The sequence below is a fragment of the Triturus cristatus genome, chromosome 6 (assembly GCF_964204655.1).
Source record: "Triturus cristatus chromosome 6, aTriCri1.1, whole genome shotgun sequence".
NCBI classification, from domain to species: Eukaryota; Metazoa; Chordata; class Amphibia; order Caudata; family Salamandridae; genus Triturus; species Triturus cristatus.
The window spans coordinates 405,375,122-405,394,695 of NC_140589.1; the positions used below are offsets into that span (position 1 = coordinate 405,375,122).

At 42.4% G+C, this 19,574-nt stretch overlaps 1 protein-coding gene across 1 annotated transcript in view; it reads left to right on the forward strand.

Moving 5' to 3' along the window:
- Positions 1-19,574, forward strand: part of MYOM2 (myomesin 2) — a 586,141-nt gene that overhangs the window by 256,815 nt on the left and 309,752 nt on the right. The gene's annotated exons all lie outside the window — the stretch shown is intronic.

Consider the following 19,574-nt stretch of genomic DNA (forward strand, 5'->3'; position numbering starts at 1 on the left):
GTAATGTGCGTTTACCCCTACAGGTATTGTGATACTTAGGTGGTTGTTTGTTTTCTCCTAGTACAGGTGGTGCTAGTGAGGTCCTAGTTCCCTGCGTGACATTCTCCTAAGGTGGTTAGGGTTGCGTAGGTGGTACTTACCTGATACCAGTAAGTACTGGTTGTGTGCTATATATGTTTTTGTACTACAGTTTTATTACTATGTTCTAAGTGCTATTTCTAAAAAGTGCTAATTCCTGACAGTGGTCCATGTGGCCCTGTCCCCTGTACATATAATCCCTTGTAAATTCTTGCCGTGCCTGTTGGCACATTGTAAAGTGTGTGTTTTTATCTAAAGGGTTTTTTTGTAATACAAAGGTTATTTTTATAGAATACCTTGTGTGGAGTTTCCTTTGTGGTGGACCTTGGGTGTTGTTGCTGGGTGCGCGTGCAAACGCTTTACACCTTGCCTCAGAGATAAGCCTGACTGCTCGTGCCAAGCTACCAAGGGGGTGAGCAGGGGTTATCTTTGGCGTGTAACTCCCCAGCCCTGACTAGAGTGGTGGTTTCTGCCTGGCTTTGGCGCAAGCCCTAGCCAACCAGAAATCCCATTTCTAACAAGGCCCTTGTGCCAGCTCCCACCTCTCCGTCTTCAGCATTGTTACCTCCTCCTTGGTTTGCTGTGACTGTTGCTTCGTTTTGCATTTGCGGTGTTGTACCTGTTTCATTATTGGGCCTGTTATTTACATTTGTGCATTTGTATTGTTTGAGCCACATTTCTTATTATGCCTGTTTTTATTCTTTGTGCCTGATTCCTTGTTGTTTGTGCATTGATATTCTTTGTGCCTGATAATTTGTTAATTTTTCTATGCGCCACCCGTTCATCTGACTGATCGCCACTTTTCCTGCCACTTCTCAGTGTTGTGTAGTTCCATGGATCTGCGCATTTTTTGGACAACATAAACTAAGGGCTTGGTGTCAAGACTGGTTCCAGAGAGCCCCCCCAGGATATGTTGGCCTACAGACCAGCTAGCTCAAAGTGCCACCGTAAACCCCATGTAACCTTACCAGGGAGCAAATGGTTTCTGACAACGACTGAACATGACAACCCTGATTCTTCAGGAATCATGGAAACAGTACAGAACCTTTTGCTCAGTCAATCGTGCTCACTTATTCTCAAAAAAATATACAGAGAATACACAGTGGGACATTTTTTAAAATAATATTTATTTATTGAAGCAATGTTATTCTTGTATAGAAATACATGTGCTACAATGATTAGTAGACAGAAGCAGATGAAGGTGATCACAAGCACCCAAAAAATTGACCAGTAGATACTTTTCTAGCATGGTGCTGAAGCAATGAATATATGCAGGCATATATGCAAAATATGATAATCTAACATACTCCTATGATGCGGACCCTACTCTGAGTGTACCTAGAGTGTGTATGGGTGTAGAGCCAAGAATTCCCCCAAAGGATAATCCAACCCCATTACCTTATAGGAGAGAGTGAAGGACCTGTCTTGGTCTTGAGTTGGACACCCCCACGGAATGTCAGATCGGTGCGTGGTGGATTCTTAGCATGCACCGACCTTCAGTGTCAGCAGAAGTGCTTCCTCTCCCAATCTATTGGATAACTATTGTTTTACAATAAAAAGCATCCTCCGCAATGCGTGTGTTAGATTAGTGATGGTATGGATAAGTAGATAGCACTGTCACTCCGTGGATGAAGATAGGACGCCTTTTGTACTTAGTGCGTAGAGAGGCCTAGTACATGATGTTCAAGGCATCGTGATAAAGTTGTACAAATCTGAATGTGTATACAAAGTAGTTTCAGAGAAACTAATCTAACATTGTCATGCATGCAAATGTGTACAAAAGTTCATAGCTGAAATGTCAATTTCTAGGGCAATGTAAGCAGTAGGCTGCTTCGCTCATGGTCCTAGCTTTGAAAAATATAACACCCAATCCTCATCCTAAGGGTCGATAAATAGAAGCTATCTAAAAAATTCAGCATGTCATGACATGGAATAAAAGGTAAACATTACTTTGAACATTGTCTAAAAGCAAGCTTCCCATAGAAATATTCTTAAAAGCCTTAAAGTTATTATAGTGTTTGAAATCCTAAGAACTCCAAAAGTCATGGTACCTAGAAAAATAGAATAAAACCAAAACTGTTTTGGCCAAGTTTTGTTTAAACAAACAAGCCAAATTATTCCCACAAGGAAAAAGGGCCAATTATTTCATGAGTTCTGAGTGGCAGACAAAACATTGCTGTTGTCCACAACCACCGATGATAATCCTAGAGGCGTACCTTGAAGCAGATATATGGAGCAAAGGTGATTCTATCCAAATCCCATAGCAGCCGCAGAGGGAGAGACTGCATCCTGTATGCATATCTTAGTGCTCTTGTCCAAGTCACTATGAGCTGAAGCATCCCAAGGTGACAAAAGAAGTGCATTTATGAACAATGGGAGACGCTGGGGACAACAATACCCATGGGCCGTAAACGGGTCCAGTGGTACATCAATGTCCAATGGCGCAGCCAATTGTGATCCTAGGCATTTGTCTAGTACGCATTCATGGCCACAAAGCAGGCAGTAGAATACAGGTTGTATGCAGTTAAGCCAAACAGGGTTGAAGTACAAGAACCAGTGCTCTTCCAGCTCTCGAAGTTGAAGTGTGCCAAACTAGTGAGAACCATATTCTCACAGCATCGCAGCATAAGCAGTGCTGTCTCTATTCCGAATCGAACTGGGACATCCATCGCGGAGCAGAAAAATTAAAATCAGATTCCTGCCAAAAATAGTAGGGCACACGGGAGCCCTCCAAAATCTCTTCCCAGCACGAAGTTTATGAATGCTGAAATAACTCCAAAGATTGTCAGAAAGGTGCTAACCAGTCCAGAGCTGGAACATTTAAAACAATGCACTATTCCTTTAGTATCAGAAATGTTAAAGATACAATGGACAAGCACCCCTCCTAGGACATACTTAATCGAGGCCGCAAAGTGGGCACACTGCCTGCATGCCAAAAGCAAGCACATCAGCACCCGCCCGTGCCTAGAACGTGCACAGCACCAGAAACCCTGGCTCTTCTACCCCTCGCAGCTCCACTGCCACAGAGCTCTGAGCATCAGGACCCGGACGTACAGACAACTGCTGCACTGCATCTCCACAGACCACCAGAGCGCCATCCTCCTGCAAGTACTGCCGCTATACCTGCAGCACGGAAGCAACCAACAATGCCGGGGACACCAAAAACATGAGTACATCCACCACGCCGACCTTGACCGCCACAGAACAACTCCAGTGCATTCTACACAATACACGATCGATCAGCAAATATGCCACTGCGATCTGGGACACAACCTCATCCCACCCAGACGTCAACTTCCTCACCGAGACCTATCTGAATCCCCCCTCTGCACTGGACATTGCCATCGCCTCCCCCGAAAGCTATAAGATAACACACCAGGACCGAACCAACAAACACGAAGGTGGATTCACATTATCTATAAGGACCTCCTCAAACTACTCAACCCTGATAATGGAGCATCTCAACTCCCAACTGCACACAGACAGAAAAAGCACCGTCCGAGGCACCCTTGCATATAGACCAACAGGACTATGCCCCAGATTCTGCAATGTCATCCCTGACCTTATCGCCCCAATCATCATCCACTCCAAGCACTAGATCGTCATAGGGGACATTAACTTCCACTTCGATGACCCCCAGCGGCACCAACACAACTGACCTCCAGGAAAGCATGACCAACATCGGCCTCAAGCAACATGTCATCAACCCAACCCACATTGAAGGACACAAGCTCAACCTCATTTTCACATCCAGCAACAGAGTCAAGTACAACCACATCTCACAGGTCACCTGGACTAACCATTGCAGTGTCCATTTCACCATCTCAGGATGTCCATTTCACCATCTCAGGACCTACCAGCACTGGCCCTAGGCCCCCCAGCTCCACGCACCGAAACTGTAAAAAAATATCAGAAGAACAGTGGAACAACACTCTCAACTCCCACCTCCCATACACATCATCCAACCCAGAACAGGGTGTGAAGAACTTCTCCCAATGGATCACAGAATGCTTGACACAGTCACCCCCTCCAAGCTAGCCAAATCCAAAAGACCAAATGCAACTGCTGGCAACTAGAAAGAAAGTGGTGCACCAGCAAAGAGGCAGGAGACCATACCACCTTTAAGACAACACTCAACCAGTACAACTGCCTCATCAAAGAAACTAAGGTGAACGCCCTAGCCGACTGCATAGATGCCAGCCCAAATTGCAGTAAGGAGCTCTTCACCATCTTGAAGGACTTCTCCAACTCCGCAGCCACCGGGAACAACATCACCCCCTCACAAGAACTTTGTGACGCCCTGGCTGACTTCTTCCACAACAAGATCTCAGCCATCTGCAACAACTTCAAACCCTAACCCTCTGCAACCAACAGCATCAGCCTGCTCATTCCCAATAACCCAAACCCTTCAACACCTGCTCATCCACTAGGACCCTCTCGCTACTCAAGCCACAATCTCTATCATGAGCTCCATGCACTTGGGAGTACCCACGGACCCCTGTCCCCACCATGTTTTCAATCTCAGAAGCAAGACGATTGCCACTGAGCTCAAGAAAGTCCTGAACATCTCCATAACCTCGTCCCCCTTCTCTAAGGACTGGAAACATTCTGAAGTGAGGCCCCTCCTGAAGAAACCATGCGCCAAACCCAGCAGAACCGAAAAACTACCACCCTATCATCCAGCGAAGGTTCTTGAGAAGCTAATCAACCTGCAACTCACCAAATACTTGTAACACAACAACCTCCTGGACCTCTCGAAATCCAGATTTCGAACCAACCACAGCACCAAAACAGCCCTGCTTACTGCCACCGATGATAAAGGGCTACCTGGACAGCGGTGAAATGGCAGCCCTCGTCCTCCTGGGCCTGTCAGCCACCTTTGACACTGTCTCCCATCACATCTTGATCAACAAACTCCACCACATCGGAATCCAGGGAGACACCCTCATATGGATCACAAGAAGGACCCAGAGAATCAGTCTCCCACCGTTCCCCTTGGAACCCAAGAAAATCATCTGTGGTGTCCCGCAAGGATTGTCCCTCAGCCCCACCCTTTTCAACATGTACATGACCCTCTTGGCCAACGACACCCACCTCATCCTCTCGCTGCCAGAAGACCCCCCACCACCAGAGCCATCTTCCACAGATGTCGATGAATGTCACTAACTGGATGAAGGACAACTGTCTCAAGCTCAGCATGGACAACTACTGGGAACACCTCCCCATGGAACGACGCATGGTGTGCTACTGAACTCGGCCCATCCCCTGTTTTGACAGACCATGCCCGCATTCTCAGCATCATCTTGGACAGTAAGCTGTACATGAAAAAACTGGTCAATGCAGTTTCATCCGCCTGATTCAACACCCTACGCATGGTTTGCAAGATCTCCATGCCGCTCCCAGTAAACACCAGAAGGACCATCATGCAGGCTCTCACCAGGCTGCACTACAGGAATACACACTACATAGAAATCACCCTATGCCTCCTAAAGAGACAACAGATCATACAGAACTCAGCGGAAAGACTCATCCTTGACCTTACCAGACCAACCCACATCACACACCACCTCAAGAAGCTACACATAAGAGTTGCCAGTTCAATATGTTGACCCACACATACAAACCCCTGCACAATGAAGGAACAGCATACATCAAGAAATGCATGACCTTCCACCAACCGACCAGACACCTACGCTCTGCCTCCTTGTTCTTGGGAGACACCCCGGGAGCCATGGAAGCATCAGCGAAGGATGCTCCTTCTCACATCTGGCGGGCAAAGCTTGGAACCACCTTTCCCTACACCTAAGGCCCGCCTCATCGCTCTAGCTATTCAGGAAAGGACTCAAGACCTGGCTATTCAAATAAACTCAGCATGAAGCAGATAGCACCTTTCGCACATTGAGACCCTCACAGGTGATTTGCCGTGCTTTACAAATCCTTGATTGATTAATTGAAAGGCGAACAGATAACCCCCAGATTTGCTGGATGTGTGGGGGAAGAGTATGGGCAAAATGTTTGCACCCCCACATAGAAAAAAGTATGTGCTTGCATAGTGGTTTGAATCCCCCAACAGAGACTTCTACACTGTTTAGAACTATGCACAATAGTCACAAAATAGTCACAGGATATTCACATTAGTATGCTGGGTAGCCTGCACACTTTCTAAGTGTATTATTGGGAATGTTGGTGAATAGAAAAAAACATAACAGTAAGTTTTTGGTAGACATGTACATTTTCTCCTTTATTTTTATGTCTTATTTCTTGGGTGGGGCCCAAACTACATAGGTTTTCTGTTGGGGATCAGAAACAGTTACCATTTAGGTAGTAAAAGGAAGTTTTAATATATTATTCAATTTATGTGCTTTATAAGGAAGTGCTAAAATATTATTTGATTTTTTATAGCGCAAACTGACCATCTATATAAAATGTGTTCTAGGTTGATAATAAAAACCTATTAATTATAAAAAAAACGTATTTTATATGGGGCTTCATCTAGCATTTATGCAATCTCTAAGGATTGTGAACACCATGGTTATTTGGCATTGAATATAATGGCACTTCATTTATATACAGAAGGGTCAAAGTGTGAGTTGCCATTCGTCTGATTAAAGCTCGAATTCAAACCCACTGAGCCATCTTACTTAAGGACTTAGACTTAGTCTTAAGAGGCACAGCTAGCTGAATATGGTGGTGCAATGGAGAATCTTTAGTCCAGCATATTGCAACCATTTTCCCCTCTTAAAATATGTTATTCTGACAAAGATTGTAAGTGCTGTTTGAGTTAAAAACAGAGCAAGACAAGTATACAAGTAGTGAACATGCCATGTAAGGTATTTTAGCTTTTTGATAATTAGCTCAGACTGATAGAAATTGATGGTGTACTACGACTCTCATGACAGCTTCCCTCTGGAATACAAAACCAGCTGTATGGACTTCTCTGTGGATATTAGAGTCCTGATTGCCTCAGTCAGATAAAATAGAAAATCCCACATTTACTCTATGACGAATATGCACACATCATTAAATATTTTGTGAGAGGGTGCTTGTAACTTTAGCAGTTAGACGCTGTAAATGTACATGCTGTGTTAGACATTAGATTTTGAAAGCCGCCCCTCAAAATAAGGCATAATTATTTTTTTCTCAGTAAGGTTTGTTAATATGAAGTTCTGAATTTCTCTTTGCTGCATATCTTCTAGGCGACCAACAGCTTTGCTGAGACAGCGAAAAAAAACATTTCAGTATTCAGCAGTTCACCATCAGGGCATGAGCAGTGTAGAACTATGGATTAATGAACAGTTTGCCAGAAAAAAATGGCATTTGACCAGCTATTACATAGCGGTCGATAGGGAACACAACTCCTGCATACTCATTAGAAAACAATGCATTTAAAATTGATTCAAAGTTGTTTTTACACTGACAATTTACCTATAAATGTAAAGGCAGTTTATTCGGCTTCTGATAACAATCAAACAATTCGTTTCAGGTTTGAACCCAAGTTGGGGTAGATCTGTTTGCAAGATGGATTCCATGACTAATTCGTTTTTTTATGGATGAAAGCATAAAGTCATAGTAATGATCTCAAATGTATATGGTAACGTGCTGCACCTGCACTAGAGCAAACAATCCCTTTTAAATCTGTAACAGTTCAGTGGAGTTTGCCACTAGCGAAGGGTGAAAAAAGGAAACTACAAAGCAGGAGAAATGTTTATAAATAATCTGCTGGGCGAAACTGGTCTTAAAAAACACCCAAATCCGCTCTACCAGCAAATCAGAAAACCGTATGAATTTCAGGCACTTCATGTGGATAATTCAATTTATGTGGTACTCCCTGGCTCAAACCACATAAATTGCACCCAAATCACATAGGGGCAGATTTACATGCCCCTTGCGACAACTTTATGCCACTGTTGCAGCACTTCTGTGACGCAGCGGCATCGTAAACAATGCACCACATTGCCACATATTTCCAACGTGACGCATCTAGGGAGATGGGTTACGTTGTAAAGCCCTGCGCTACATTATACCTGGGTCAGGTATAATGTATGCAGAGTGGGCGTTCTGACGCAAGTAAGCCTTGTAAAAGTGACACAGTGAAATCTACAAGATTTCACTGAGTCACTTTTACGATGCCACTGCGTCAAACCCATGCACCTGCATGAAGCAGGCGTATGGAGTGACGCAGCATGATAGGAATAGCCATTGCTGGAGTTGCGTTGTGCTTGCAACAAGACTTCAGCAATGTGCTGCCCTTAGGCCAAAAGATGCGTCACTGATCTATCTATTCTTGCACCACGGTGCGTTGCATTGTAAATGCAACGCATCCATGGTCTCACAAGGATTTTTGCATGTCGCAAATTAATTGGCTTATCTCTGCTAATATGCAGAGATGCGCCAGTTGTAAATCTGCCCCATAGTTTGTGCTTCATTTTGGGATTACTGGCTGCCTTGCTATTCGTTTTTCATGTATGGCAGGGAGAAGAAGTTCGAATACATTTTACTGATCTGCTTTCAAGTACTCCAGAGTGAAAATAATTACTCATCCAAAATCATAACCCATAAACTAGTATTGCACTCAACCCCTCCCCCTGACCTCCCCATCCGCCGTACAATTTATTACTTCAAGATTGCTTTGAGTATTCAATGCCATTAGATGAACCTTCGGACTTTAAAGATTTTACAAGCTTCTGTTTCAGAAGGAGGATGTCTTTATTGTGCCATCCAATATTACTGCTGTTGTGAGTATTTGACTTTCTCTGGCCGAAAGTGGCAAGCAATTGACCACTGCTGTGACCTTGCTCTATTCGTGGTCTAGGACTGTTGTGGGGGCTGATTTACTTATCCTTTTTATTGTCCTTGGGTGACACAAGGCAACACCAAGCATTATAAAGGCTTACTTTGGATTTACCAAGCCACGCAAGGCCTGATTTGCATGGCCTTCCGTGCCTTTGTAAAGAAATGTAACACAACACACCAGCTTTTGCTGTGTTGTGTTATGTTTCTGAGTGATAGGTGTTCCATGGGTGAGCAAAGGTGTTCTGAAAATCCAACCATGGATTACATGCAATTCCAGATTTACTATGGTTTCTAAAGCTAGAACTGTGTGAAATGGGTACACCTACCATGAAAATGCGCAACAAGGAGAAAAATATTTTTCTCTCCTTGGTAGTTCCTCTTTTATGTGTGATGCATTCTGCATCACGCATAGAAATAGCAAAATGCTTCCTCTTTGGATTGTTTTTGTGCAGGAAGGTGTTCCTTCCTACACAAAAACAATCCTGCCCGTAATGCAGACACCCATCCACCATGGTGCAAGGGTGCCTAGGCAACCATAAGTATGTCTGTGGAGGGAGAGATGGAGAAAACCATATTGTAATAGTTATGATGCATTTTAGCTCTCTCTCATTCATTCTATACCGCAAAACAACATGCCTTGCTGTACAGTGTTGGGTGAGTTCTTAGATTCTTCAAGAATGCTAGGGCAAAAAGGCAGGCAAATTCTATCAGAATTTCAATTTAAATATAATTATGGCAACACTGTTCATTGGGACTTGGCCCTACTCTCTTCAGTATACCACAAAGAGACACCCTTTGAAAGATCCTTTTCAACACCAGCTTTCGACCACTCCTAAAAATAACCAATGGACGTCAACTCACATTCCTGTGCAAATTACAACCAATTGTACTTCAATGTACCAAATAGGCAAACCAATTTCAAAATTCTAAACTTAGTGCATCTCTAAATACAGATCATTTATCTGGGCCAAAATTAGCCAAAGAAAGGCTATTACCTAATACAAGAACAACAAAAGGGCCCGTGGGTCTAAGGAGATCTACCTAACGATGAAACCTAGAAAACAGTTTGCATACCCCAGTAGAGGATCCTATCTACAAGGACCAAGTCCCATCACCCACCGAGGTGGCATGCTTCATCATCTGGGACCTCCCGTTAACCACACCTGGTGTGGTTAAAGAGCTACTACTCCTTTAGTTACTTAAAAAAGGAGGAGCTCAGGGATGTTTTTAACTGTCCTACACGGGGGAAATCACTCCCAAAATGGAAGGAAGCTGCCTGTGGTGTAGTGAAATGAAGTGCAGTGTGTGAAAAATGTGAATTTAAAATTGATTACCACGGGAAAACTGCTTTATTAAATATCCAGTGATATCAACAATAAAAAGACGCAGAAATAATAGAGTAAAGCGTGTGCACCAAACAATACGGAACACGTACTCTAAGTGTAGGTCTACATGTTTCAGCCAACTAGCGTCTCAGAAAGATGACCGTGGCTTTCTTCAGGACCAAACTAATACACTACTGCAATGTGATAAAGTGTGGAAGGGAATAAAAGAGGAACGATACATCCAACAGTGGTACCTGCTTGTCATTGGATCTACGGCACCATCTGGGAGTATTCAGGTCACCTAATAAAAAAAGACAGAATGGTCTCTGGTCAAAATGAAGTTAATGTTGACCTAGGACAAACATACAAACTGTTGCAAACTGGATCGAAAGCACATGGTGGTAGATCTATAGCACACGTTGCATAAATGAACGTCTGTCTAAACAAGGATCAAAAAATGCCTCCTTACCCGTCAAGAGATCGGGGAACGTCCCACACTCCTGGTCACAACTCAGGGCGTGGGGCAACGCTCTAAAAAACAAGAGGAACAGATATTCCAGAATATAATCTGCTCACTGATGTCAACATTAACTGCGGTTAGCTCTACAAACTCGAACATTGTAATACAAGATCAGTTGACTATGACTCAGAAAAACTGAATGCCCCTCACAAGGGGTCTCACTATGGGGCCATCCAGTGAATCTTAAAAGGCAAAGCTGGTCACACCTTAACGATGCCAATGGGGTTAATACGGGCATTCACGCCCGGCTGCAATAGACAATAGGGCCGTTGTAAAAACCCACAAAAAACAGTAAATTACTAGAGTCAGTCGTTTCCGACTCTGTCTATTAAGGTCCAAAGGAAAAGAATGAATGAATGGGACCTTAACCTTTCTCGAATGAAGCTCGGGGGTAGAGAGAACACCACTAACATTACAGGGCTAGGCTAGTACAGTGTACGGCTCCAGGCTACGCGTTCCCCAAGACAACGCAGAGAATACCTCTAACCATACCGCCCCAACAGTGAAAAGGCTACGCTAGTGCAAAGTACCAAGAACTACGCCTACCTGTCTGTCGCTACCCCGGGCCTCCTTCCTGGATGTGCCGAGTGGTAGCCGGAACTGTGTGGAAGCCGCCCTTGAGATCTCGCATAGTCGCGTGCACCAATCACAGCCCGGCCCCCAGCACGTGATCTGAGAGTTGCCATATTGGGTGGGGAATTTATGCTGACAACAGAACGAAAACCAATCCCGTACCCGGCCACCAGCACATGATAAGAGGGTTGACACGTGTGTGGGGGGGGGGGGCGCCTATTGGCGAACCACGGAGCACGCTGGGTAATGTAGTCAGGCAAACGCCCAGACCCGCTCCGAGAAGACACTTTAATCCGCCGAAGACTCACAAAATTTCAAACTACTCGAGACCACCGAAGTGATCGGACAAGACGTTCCATCTGCCTCCAAACCGCACCATATGATTAGAAATGATACCGGTCACTCAGTGCCCACAAAAATTGTTATATAACAAGTGGTACCTAACTAATCTGCGCAACAACCAAGACATTTTGTTTTATTCATGTAAAACGGTTATTATCGCCACAACACTTGTGCTGACCCTGTCCATAAATAGTGATCACTCATCCAGCATGGCAACAGTATATACAAGGGTGGACATGCCAAAGTAAGACAGTACATTCTGTCAAGATGTTAAACTTACTCCTACATGATATGAGCACCAACAACCCAGTGTGTTATAAAACCAAGCCGCACATCAAAGAGGAACATAGTGTTGATGTCCTAAAAGTCGGTTAATGTCATCATAACGATTGTTATGATGATGACAGTAGATAATGAGAACCCGGTGACCCGGCAACAATGTATACATGGGTGGACATGCGAAATCAAGGCATCAGAGTCTATCACGATGACAAGAAGACTTGTACATAGGTCAAAAAACCCCTCATCATCGTCACAATGAGGACCACGGGATTGCCTCGTTGAGCCCTGATTGATCACTCTTCAATTTAAAGACCCAGCGCTGTTCTATTCTGAACAGAAATTTGGAAACATCTGAGACATGGGAGGGGATCGAAGGTTGTTCCAACACCGTCCACCTGATGTCATCAGAACTGTGTTTCAGATCCAGAAAATGTTTAGTTAGACGTGTCGCCTGTCTATGGCATCTTATGGTGCTTCTATGCTCCATGATCCGTATTTTGACCTTTCTGATGGTCATCCCCACATACTTCTTATGACAGGGACAGGTAATCAAATAGATAACTCTCTCGCTGTTACAATTGGTATGTTTCAGTTGTCTCCAGGGTTTGTTACTGCCAATGTCAATCTCAGTGGTGTGTTGTGTGTAGGCACATGCACCACAATTGCCACAGGCATAATGCCCCTGGACTGGTGGCAAGTTCCAGAGTGTGGTAGCTGTGGCAACCGGCATGTCTCTTGGACGTGTGTGAACCAGGGTGTCGCGCAAATTAGCGCTTCTCTTGAATGAAAACAGTGGAGGGGCTAGATGTACCTGCCCTACATTCAGAATGCGCCAATGCTTACGTATGATCTTCTGAATATGGTTCGACCGTGTGCTGAATGTTTGTACACAAGTAAGTCTATCCAATGAGGGCTTAGGTGTAGCTGGTTCAAGTAGGGCCTCTCGGTTGTTATTCAATGCCCTAATACAGTCATATAGTGATTGCCTCTCAAAAAGGGCATTGCATTCATGAGAATGATTGGATTGACAGTGTGGTAAAGAATTTCTTATAGACATAAAACAAGTACTGAGTAAGACATTTTGGATACTGTAAACTGCCTAGTAAGGGGTGTGGTCCAGCCGTGAAAAAATGTAGTCAGACAGAACACATCATTATCAATTTTGAGAGGCAAGCATATGCAACAACAAAATGAGGCAAGACCACCTTTTCACTTACTTTGGGAAAACCATTTTGAGACATTATAGATCTGGCAGACATTATAAGGAGATTTCAACATTCTCAACATTATTAAACTGAGATCTCAATAGAAGAAAAAACATCCAGTATCACAGGGTCAATCAAAATAGTAAAGAAACCTCCAAAATGAACAGAACTAAAACATGAAACATCAGTGCTGGGACCAAGTCAAATGGCTGCTGAGAATTCATTGCTGCTGCAATTCATCTATGAAAAGCAACACTATGATTTATTAATTGAATTGATGCTGGGCACATTTTGACATGAACAGTAAAGTCACAGCAGTAAAGTAGAAAAATGTGCCTTTGTTACCATTGTGGCAAAAAAGACAATTGCATATTAAGTATTTTCAAATTAATTACTAACTACTAATTAAATTAGAAATATATAAATTAGTACATTTAAAATTTCAAACTATGTTTAAAGACATTATTAACAATTATAGTAACACCTAACATTAATATATTAACTGATATATTTAAATTAATGAGAAAACAATTAAGGCAAACAATGTTTAAAATGATATATAGCGAAAATAATATTCTTGCCTTGTATATTATGTGCCACAATATTTTGGTAGTGACAATTTTTTTTGACACAATATTCATGTCACACAATATATTTAATTTGATATTTGTGCCATTAACCCCTCATCAAAGGCAGTAGTGATAGAACAGCTGCGGGAAAGCTAATGCTCTTTTGCCTGCTGGAGCTACAGGCAGAGAAAGTATAACTTTTTTAAAGTTCACTTCCTATTTATTTATCAAAATTCCAATTGCACCATTGAGTTGGATTTGCAATAAATATTAAAAGCAGTGATAACACCATCTCTATAGCTTGTTTGAAACCAAAGGCACAGAATTAGCACAGATACTGAAGCTTAGCTTTTTCTTCAGAGAAGCAGCCAGAGCCCTAATCATGAAAGTAGCTTTTAGGGACAAGTGACTGTATGAAAACGCAAGCATTTAATTCTTACATGTTTCACTTTTGAATACCAGTCATCCTACCTTGCGTTCCACTAGGCCTACTGAGGGGTGACATACTTAATATTTAAAAGTTGCATTTCCCTACTGTCAAAAGTTTTATTTTGGAAGTAGACCTGAAGCACACCCTTATGGTTCCGAAAAATCCATCATGTTTTACCAATTTGGCGTGCATACACTCTATGGACGCTCTGTTCCACATGCGCCTTCTAAAATAATCACAGACATGTGACACGCCCTTTGCGTGTCACCGAAGAGTTGCACAGCCTTGTGAAAAAATATATATCCACATACTCAATATGTTTGTCAAAATTCTTCCGGTTTATTAACAGTTTTCTCCATCCTTTTACGTCACACCAAAAAACAAAGTTATCGTCTTTTCAAGCATCTTAATTTGCATGAGAATTGCCCATCCGGGCCTATTCATAGGCACTTAGAGCGAACTTCATTACTCCGTCACATTTAATTCACCCAATGCATTTCGGTCGGTCAACGACCTTCTTCAGGAGTATCTACAATGATTTAAAAATATGCATCAATCCCACAAGTTGACATTCAATAAAAATTACAATATTAAACTCATTTTATGCCTCTTGTTTTCCCATGATATAATACATAATCATCCCTTCTAAAACATCAAAATAATTCGAAACAGAGAGATAACGTTTGTGTGAAGTTCATTCTACGTGCCTATGAATAGGCCCGGATGGGCAATTCTCGTGCAAATTAAGATGCTTGAAAAGACGATAACTTTGTTTTTTGGTGTGACGTAAAAGGATGGAGAAAACTGTTAATAAACCGGATGAATTTTAACAAAAATATTGAGTACGTGGATATATATTTTTTCACAAGGCTGTGCAACTCTTCCGTGACACGCAAAGGGCGTGTCACATGTCTGTGAAAAGTTTTATTTTGACATGTCTGACTGCAGGTTTAAAGGCTGCAGTAGTGGGGTTACACATGGAAACCTGAATACCTTGGTTTCCTTGCCTGCCTAGTGATGGCAAAATATGCATTTCACAGGTGACATTCATCTTTCCATACCATTGATGTATTTTCTACACATAAGCTATGGCGCTACTAAAATGTTAAATATGCCAATTAGAAGTTAGACACTTTTACTATTTTTTAGGTGCAAGAGCACATAAACTGGGCACTCGACAGCAGTACCTAAATGTGCAAAGTTTGAAAACCAACAATAAAAGTAGACAAACAATGGGGTGATCATGCAGAAGACAAACTTGCTCAGAGTCCTCCTAAGAGGCCTCATTCCTTACTACCTGCCTCCATCAGCCACTCCAAAACAATCTGATCTAAAAATTACTGAGAATCCTTAAATTAGCATGAATGCTATTATTAATTCGTAAAAAAGTCAAACACAGGGTCTGTAGTTTTTTTCGACTACAGGTAGGTGTATTCCTCCCTACATCGTGTTCACTACCATATTAGTGATTCCTGACCAAGTAATAGGAAACATTGTAAGCCTCTAGTTCACATCAGAGCTGGTGAGCTTCTTGATAACTCATGTAGTCACCACCACAACTATGAGAGCAGGGATAAGTTAAAAAAAAATTCTGAGTCCTTCATGGCAGATGACTAGGACCTGCTACTTCATTATCAATACTATCAGTTCACAAAAGTCTAACTAAGGAGCCACAACTACACTATACCTTTAACAGTGGAACTGACACATCATCTGCCCACTCACACTCCCACATGAGAGCTACTTGATAAGACTGTTCTCGAAAAGAGACCTCAACTCTGATTCTCTAACATACCACCAATTTTAGGTGAGTAAGCAAGGCAGTTCATTAGATGACTTGGGTCAATCTCCATGCCAATCAATTATGCCTATTGAACACATTCCACAAATACACCCAAATAGAGATACAGTTCTCTGTAGACAACTAGAGCAAAGATGGCGTAAAATATATAACTCATGAATTAACCCAGTTCTGAATAGCTCTGAAAGCCTATCACAAACAAATCATAGTAAAAAACCTTACTTTACGAGCCTACTACCGACAGCTGAATCAGATCAAAAATCAATTTTTAAAATTGTGAAATCATTCACTCATCCTAACATATTGAACCAAGACATCACCCTTCACAAACTTTATGTAAAATATTGAAACTTTTTGTTAACATAAAATAAAAAATATTCAAAAGTTACAAATAGATTTTAACTTGGTATATGCCCTCCCCCTGCAGATATAATAACAGTGCCCCAACGGATAGGTCCTAATCTTCAAACCTTCCATACCATCAGTCTAGAGCAGTCATGCCAAGCCATACTTTCCTGAAAATCCAGTTTGCCCTTTGACGCATGGCCTCCGGAAGGGCTACATGCTATCATAGATGTTGATAGCCCAATTATCAATGGTTAAGTAATTCCTCCCGTTTAACTGCAGAAGATCCCATTGATTTGAAAGTTGCTGCTGTAAAGCCTCTTCAACAAAGAAACTAACGGACCCTACCACTCTCTCAAACCTTCGGACTATCTCTTTGTTATCTTGCCTATGTAAGATCACAGAAAATTGGTCAATAGCCAGTTGACCACCTTCTTAGAAAAGGCCAATATTCTGCACCTGCACCCGTCTGGATTTCGACCTAACCATTACACTGAATCAGCACTGCTAGAAATTGCAAAGACCCTCAAATTATCTTTGGATATTGGGGAAAATGCAGTACTGATTCTATTAGATATATCAGCTGCATTTGATACCATCTCTCTTGATATTCTAGTGCATCGTCTGAAGACTTGCGGTATTTCCCACCTAGCTTTGGACTGATCAAAGTCCTTTATTACCAACCGTATGCAAGTGGTTATTCTTGGTCACAATCGGTCAACCGAAAAACCACTGAAATCTGGCACACCGCAGGGATCCACTCTCTGCCCGGTTTTCTACAATGTATACATGACCCCCCTTATAGAATTGATATCCTCCATCAACATTGAAATCACCTCATCTGCTGATGATACTCAGTTGATCCTAGTGCTTGACAAGAATTCCACCATTGCAGAAGAGCAATTTCAACTATGTCTTACAGAAGTCATCTGATGGATACAATTTAACCATCTTAAATGTAATACTGAAAAAACTGAGCTCATGCTACTAGGAAAGGCTAATACTTTTACCCCTAGGTTAGGGTGGCCTAAAGATATTGTCTCTCTGCCGGACACAGTGGAGGTGATAAAGAATCTAGGAGTAAAATTTGATACTTCACTTTCCTTTAACCCACAAGCATTAGCTATGGCTGGGAAGTGTCTCCAGTTGATCAAAACCTTAAAACATTTTTTAACTTGATACCTTCTACGGTGAGAAAATCAGTGGCCATAGCCCTCATTACTTCGAGATTGGACTATTGCAATAGCCTGTATGCAGGGACCAATAACACATTTTTTTTTAAACTACAGTTCAACATGCTGCAGCATGCCTGGTGCTAAACCTACCTCACTGAACGCCTGCGCCTAAAGCCCTCAAGATACTACATTGGCTTCCAATTCATAAAAGAGTACTATTTAAAATCTTGTTTATCACCTTCAGAGCGACCATAGCATCAGGTCCTAAATACTAAGCGGCCAGGTTCACTCCTTACGTCACTTCCCGCCTGCTCAGATCTTCATCAGTAAATCTCCTTACACCTCCTCTTTTTAAGTGTAAAATTAAAGGTGGGAAATCTGTAGCAGGGCAAAAGCCTGGAATGTGCTTCCTCACAATCTCAGACTCTCAGATTCAGAATCTGTCTTTAGGAAATTGCTGAAAACCTGGATCTTTGCAGCCCTGGACTCCCTGTGCCTCTCGTTTATATGATCTCCGCATTTGTCCACAGCATCCTTGAGTTCTTTTTCTCCCCTTCACATAGCGTCAAGATGCTCCACTCGTGCGATAGTGCGCTTTATAAATTTTTTAGACATTATACATACATGCACGCAGCCTAATCCAGGGCCAAGGAACATTATTTGATGGCAACTGGGTTACCTTCTGTAATGAGCTTATCCCCATCAGAATACAAATTCACCCACAACAACATTAAAACAGAGAGATGGTATGTGGTAGTGCTACTATATTGGGCAAGATGGCCTGTATGGAAATTCCAACACACTATATTCACTGGTTGAACGTGTGGTTGCGCCATACACACCAATCTATTCCCTTATATTCTGGTGACATTAGATAATAAGAGGCGAGAATGGAGTGAAACCAATTCAGTAAGTACTGCTGAAGGATGAGTGAAAGCTTGTAAGACCTCCCCAGCAAAGGTTTGTGAAACACAAAGTTAATATAAAAAACCTTGGGGGTTTTAAAGAAAAGTAATATGCTTGAGAATGATGGGTATAATTTCACACCAATTGAAAACCAAGTGAAAATGAGCACAAGCACTGTAATGGAGAGGTTAGATGTGCCTGTTTATTATATTATATGAATAAATACCACTATAGGCACTGTTTCTATTTCCATAACACAAACAAGTGAAATAAGCAATCAAAAAGGCTATACTGGAAAACACATTCAGTGCAGACAATAGTCGTTGTATAGAATAGACAGACTAAGCCAACTTGTGCAGTGTTCTTATTTAACCTCTTCGCTGCGGCGCAAATTCCGCCGCAGCGCTACCGCAGTGCTGACATTCCAATTGCGGGCGTGGTCATGATGTCTCCCGGCCGTCGTCCGCACACGCCCATTGTGACTCATGACGGCCGGGAGACGTCATGAGCATGGAAGAGGTTAAAAAAAAAACAAGCGAACAAAAAACAGTGCTCTGCTCCCAGCAACACTTTTTCAGGATATTCTTGCACAACATTTTTATTTATTTATTTAAAGTTTATTTATTTATTTAAAGTTTTGTATTGCGCAAACATGACCCAACTGGGTATCAGAGTGCTTTACATATGGTTGAGGAAGACATAGGAAAACAGCTAGGGGAGAAAAATTTGGGAAACAGTAGGAAAATATACAACAGGAGCAGATGACCTTAGGGTGGGCATGGGAAGCAGGCTGGGTGAGCCCGACAAGTAGGGCAATATACAACAAGAGCAAACAAGATAATATAGCAGGCGACAATGGGTCGCAGGAAATGATATGTATTCAATAACAAGACAATATGGCCAGCGAGAATGGGTTGCAACAAATGCAATGAATTCAGTAAGCTAGAGGCAAGAGGAGAAAGGTATCTAGTTCAGTGCATTGTTCATTAGTAGTGCTTTAACTTCCCTTTTGAAGGCAAAAGTAGAGGGAATCAGTCTTGTTTCCACTGGAAGGGAGTTCAAGATTCTCGGGGCGATGCCAGAAAATGTACGAATGTAGGTTTTATTCTTATTAAATTTCTTTGGCTTGAGCAGCAGTGTGCCGGTGCTCTTAGTGGACCTGGATCCGTCAGATAGTTCCAGCTTGTTTGTCAGTTAGAGTGGGGTGTTGAAGTGTAGTGGTCTATGGGT